This window comes from Triticum aestivum, unplaced genomic scaffold (assembly GCF_018294505.1).
Source record: "Triticum aestivum cultivar Chinese Spring unplaced genomic scaffold, IWGSC CS RefSeq v2.1 scaffold6655, whole genome shotgun sequence".
Lineage (NCBI taxonomy): Eukaryota > Viridiplantae > Streptophyta > Magnoliopsida > Poales > Poaceae > Triticum > Triticum aestivum.
The window spans coordinates 5,113-9,440 of record NW_025230024.1 but is presented as its reverse complement, the minus strand read 5'-3'; the positions used below and the strand labels follow the sequence as shown (position 1 = coordinate 9,440).

Below are 4,328 nucleotides of genomic sequence, written 5' to 3'. Positions count from 1 at the left end.
GGGGTAAAAAAACTCGTGTTGCTGCGGTATGGAGGGAGGGGTTGCGCCTTGTGACAAACATGTCGCACGTGTGCGATATATATTAATCCCGTTATATTATGTTTGACGTTTGCGATATGTTTAAGCTCGATGCTCATTGCTCGCGCGTCTTGGGGCGGCTTTGTGGCGCGAAGAGCGCGTTCTGAAAGGGGTAAAAAAAACTCGTGTTGCTGCGGTATGGAGGGAGGGGTGGAAACCGTGGAAAACTCGTCTCCGTGATTGAGCGGGAGTGTAAGTAGTATAGGACATTATCCATTGTTAGGGAACGGTTGTAATGGTAGTGAGAATGTAGAATCGTCTTTGGAGCGGACCTGGGAGTGGCAAGCATAAGGGACGAAGACGGGGAAACATGTCGGATGCGATCATACCAGCACTAAAGCACCGGATCCCATCAGAACTCCGAAGTTAAGCGTGCTTGGGCGAGAGTAGTACTAGGATGGGTGACCTCTTGGGAAGTCCTGGTGTTGCATTCCTTTTAAAATTATTTTTTGCGCCTTGTGACAAACATGTCGCACGTGCGCGATATATATTAATCCCGTTATATTATGTTTGACGTTTGCGATATGTTTAAGCTCGATGCTCATTGCTCGCGCGTCTTGGGGCGGCTTTGTGGCGCGAAGAGCGCGTTCTGAAAGGGGTGGAAAAAACTCGTGTTGCTGCGGTATGGAGGGAGGGGTGGAAACCGTGGAAAACTCGTCTCCGTGATTGAGCGGAAGAGTAAGTAGTATAGGACATTATCCATTGTTAGGGAACGGTTGTAATGGTAGTGAGAATGTAGAATCGTCTTTGGAGCGGACCTGGGAGTGGCAAGCATAAGGGACGAAGACGGGGAAACATGTCGGATGCGATCATACCAGCACTAAAGCACCGGATCCCATTAGAACTCCGAAGTTAAGCGTGCTTGGGCGAGAGTAGTACTAGGATGGGTGACCTCCTGGGAAGTCCTCGTGTTGCATTCCTTTTATAATTATTTTTTGCGCCTTGTGACAAACATGTCGCACGTGCGCGATATATATTAATCCCGTTATATTATGTTTGACGTTTGCGATATGTTTAAGCTCGATGCTCATTGCTCGCGCGTCTTGGGGCGGCTTTGTGGCGCGAAGAGCGCGTTCTGAAAGGGGTGGAAAAAACTCGTGTTGCTGCGGTATGTAGGGAGGGGTGGAAACCGTGGAAAACTCGTCTCCGTCATTGAGCGGGAGAGTAAGTAGTATATGACATTATCCATTGTTAGGGAACGGTTGTAATGGTAGTGAGAATGTAGAATCGTCTTTGGAGCGGACCTGGGAGTGGCAAGCATAAGGGACGAAGACGGGGAAACATGTCGGATGCGATCATACCAGCACTAAAGCACCGGATCCCATCAGAACTCCGAAGTTAAGCGTGCTTGGGCGAGAGTAGTACTAGGATGGGTGACCTCCTGGGAAGTCCTTGTGTTGCATTCGTTTTATAATTATTTTTTGCGCCTTGTGACAAACATGTCGCACGTGCGCGATATATATTAATCCCGTTATATTATGTTTGACGTTTGCGATATGTTTAAGCTCGATGCTCATTGCTCGCGCGTCTTGGGGCGGCTTTGTGGCGCGAAGAGCGCGTTCTGAAAGGGGTGGAAAAAACTCGTGTTGCTGCGGTATGGAGGGAGGGGTGGAAACAGTGGAAAACTCGTCTCCGTGATTGAGCGGGAGAGTAAGTAGTATAGGACATTATCCATTGTTAGGGAATGGTTGTAATGGTAGTGAGAATGTAGAATCGTCTTTGGAGCGGACCTGGGAGTGGCAAGCATAAGGGACGAAGACGGGGAAACATGTCGGATGCGATCATACCAGCACTAAAGCATCGGATCCCATCAGAACTTCGAAGTTAAGCGTGCTTGGGCGAGAGTAGTACTAGGATGGGTGACCTCCCGGGAAGTCCTCGTGTTGCATTCCTTTTATAATTATTTTTTGCGCCTTGTGACAAACATGTCGCACGTGCGCGATATATATTAATCCCGTTATATTATGTTTGACGTTTGCCATATGTTTAAGCTCGATGCTCATTGCTCGCGCGTCTTGGGGCGGCTTTGTGGCGCGAAGAGCGCGTTCTGAAAGGGGTGGAAAAAACTCGTGTTGCTGCGGTATGTAGGGAGGGGTGGAAACCGTGGAAAACTCGTCTCCGTGATTGAGCGGGAGAGTAAGTAGTATATGACATTATCCATTGTTAGGGAACGGTTGTAATGGTAGTGAGAATGTAGAATCGTCTTTGGAGCGGACCTGGGAGTGGCAAGCATAAGGGACGAAGACGGGGAAAAATGTCGGATGCGATCATACCAGCACTAAAGCACCGGATCCCATCAGAACTCCGAAGTTAAGCGTGCTTGGGCGAGAGTAGTACTAGGATGGGTGACCTCCTGGGAAGTCCTCGTGTTGCATTCCTTTTATAATTATTTTTTGCGCCTTGTGACAAACATGTCGCACGTGCGCGATATATATTAATCCCGTTATATTATGTTTGACGTTTGCGATATGTTTAAGCTCGATGCTCATTGCTCGCGCGTCTTGGGGCGGCTTTGTGGCGCGAAGAGCGCGTTCTGAAAGGGGTGGAAAAAACTCGTGTTGCTGCGGTATGTAGGGAGGGGTGGAAACCGTGGAAAACTCGTCTCCGTGATTGAGCGGGAGAGTAAGTAGTATATGACATTATCCATTGTTAGGGAACGGTTGTAATGGTAGTGAGAATGTAGAATCGTCTTTGGAGCGGACCTGGGAGTGGCAAGCATAAGGGACGAAGACGGGGAAACATGTCGGATGCGATCATACCAGCACTAAAGCGCCGGATCCCATCAGAACTCCGAAGTTAAGCGTGCTTGGGCGAGAGTAGTACTAGGATGGGTGACCTCCTGGGAAGTCCTCGTGTTGCATTCCTTTTATAATTATTTTTTGCGCCTTGTGACAAACATGTCGCACGTGCGCGATATATATTAATCCCGTTATATTATGTTTGACGTTTGCGATATGTTTAAGCTCGATGCTCATTGCTCGCGCGTCTTGGGGCGGCTTTGTGGCGCGAAGAGCGCGTTCTGAAAGGGGTGGAAAAAACTCGTGTTGCTGCGGTATGGAGGGAGGGGTGGAAACCGTGGAAAACTCGTCTCCGTGATTGAGCGGGAGAGTAAGTAGTATAGGACATTATCCATTGTTAGGGAACGGTTGTAATGGTAGTGAGAATGTAGAATCGTCTTTGGAGCGGACCTGGGAGTGGCAAGCATAAGGGACGAAGACGGGGAAACATGTCGGATGCGATCATACCAGCACTAAAGCACCGGATCCCATCAGAACTCCGAAGTTAAGCGTGCTTGGGCGAGAGTAGTACTAGGATGGGTGACCTCCTGGGAAGTCCTCATGTTGCATTCCTTTTATAATTATGTTTTGCGCCTTGTGACAAACATGTCGCACGTGCGCGATATATATTAATCCCGTTATATTATGTTTGACGTTTGCGATATGTTTAAGCTCGATGCTCATTGCTCGCGCGTCTTGGGTCGGCTTTGTGGCGCGAAGAGCGCGTTCTGAAAGGGGTGGAAAAAACTCGTGTTGCTACGGTATGTAGGGAGGGGTGGAAACCGTGGAAAACTCATCTCCGTGATTGAGCGGGAGAGTAAGTAGTATATGACATTATCCATTGTTAGGGAACGGTTGTAATGGTAGTGAGAATGTAGAATCGTCTTTGGAGCGGACCTGGGAGTGGCAAGCATAAGGGACGAAGACGGGGAAACATGTCGGATGCGATCATACCAGCACTAAAGCACCGGATCCCAACAGAACTCCGAAGTTAAGCGTGCTTGGGCGAGAGTAGTACTAGGATGGGTGACCTCCTGGGAAGTCCTCGTGTTGCATTCCTTTTATAATTATTTTTTGCGCCTTGTGACAAACATGTCGCACGTGCGCGATATATATTAATCCCGTTATATTATGTTTGACGTTTGCGATATGTTTAAGCTCGATGCTCATTGCTCGCGCGTCTTGGGGCGGCTTTGTGGCGCGAAGAGCGCGTTCTGAAAGGGGTGGAAAAAACTCGTGTTGCTGCGGTATGGAGGGAGGGGTGGAAACCGTGGAAAACTCGTCTCCGTGATTGAGCGGGAGAGTAAGTAGTATAGGACATTATCCATTGTTAGGGAACGGTTGTAATGGTAGTGAGAATGTAGAATCGTCTTTGGAGCGGACCTGGGAGTGGCAAGCATAAGGGACGAAGACGGGGAAACATGTCTGATGCGATCATACCAGCACTAAAGCACCGGATCCCATCAGAACTCC

The 4,328-nt window shown here is 48.8% G+C and overlaps 8 non-coding genes across 8 annotated transcripts; all 8 read left to right on the top strand.

Moving 5' to 3' along the window:
- Positions 1–393: 393 nt before the first annotated feature.
- Positions 394–512, top strand: LOC123175318 (5S ribosomal RNA). Its single transcript, XR_006487800.1, has one exon. It is a non-coding gene; the product is annotated as a 5S ribosomal RNA (ribosomal RNA).
- A 367-nt stretch (positions 513–879) lies between these two features.
- On the top strand, positions 880–998 carry LOC123175332 (5S ribosomal RNA). The gene has a single exon (XR_006487813.1). It is a non-coding gene; the product is annotated as a 5S ribosomal RNA (ribosomal RNA).
- Positions 999–1,365: 367 nt separating this feature from the next.
- LOC123175309 (5S ribosomal RNA) lies at positions 1,366–1,484 on the top strand. Its single transcript, XR_006487792.1, has one exon. It is a non-coding gene; the product is annotated as a 5S ribosomal RNA (ribosomal RNA).
- Positions 1,485–1,851: 367 nt separating this feature from the next.
- LOC123175323 (5S ribosomal RNA) lies at positions 1,852–1,970 on the top strand. The gene has a single exon (XR_006487805.1). It is a non-coding gene; the product is annotated as a 5S ribosomal RNA (ribosomal RNA).
- A 367-nt stretch (positions 1,971–2,337) lies between these two features.
- LOC123175331 (5S ribosomal RNA) lies at positions 2,338–2,456 on the top strand. Its single transcript, XR_006487812.1, has one exon. It is a non-coding gene; the product is annotated as a 5S ribosomal RNA (ribosomal RNA).
- Positions 2,457–2,823: 367 nt separating this feature from the next.
- LOC123175306 (5S ribosomal RNA) lies at positions 2,824–2,942 on the top strand. The gene has a single exon (XR_006487789.1). It is a non-coding gene; the product is annotated as a 5S ribosomal RNA (ribosomal RNA).
- A 367-nt stretch (positions 2,943–3,309) lies between these two features.
- Positions 3,310–3,428, top strand: LOC123175315 (5S ribosomal RNA). Its single transcript, XR_006487798.1, has one exon. It is a non-coding gene; the product is annotated as a 5S ribosomal RNA (ribosomal RNA).
- Positions 3,429–3,795: 367 nt separating this feature from the next.
- Positions 3,796–3,914, top strand: LOC123175310 (5S ribosomal RNA). The gene has a single exon (XR_006487793.1). It is a non-coding gene; the product is annotated as a 5S ribosomal RNA (ribosomal RNA).
- Positions 3,915–4,328: the final 414 nt, after the last annotated feature.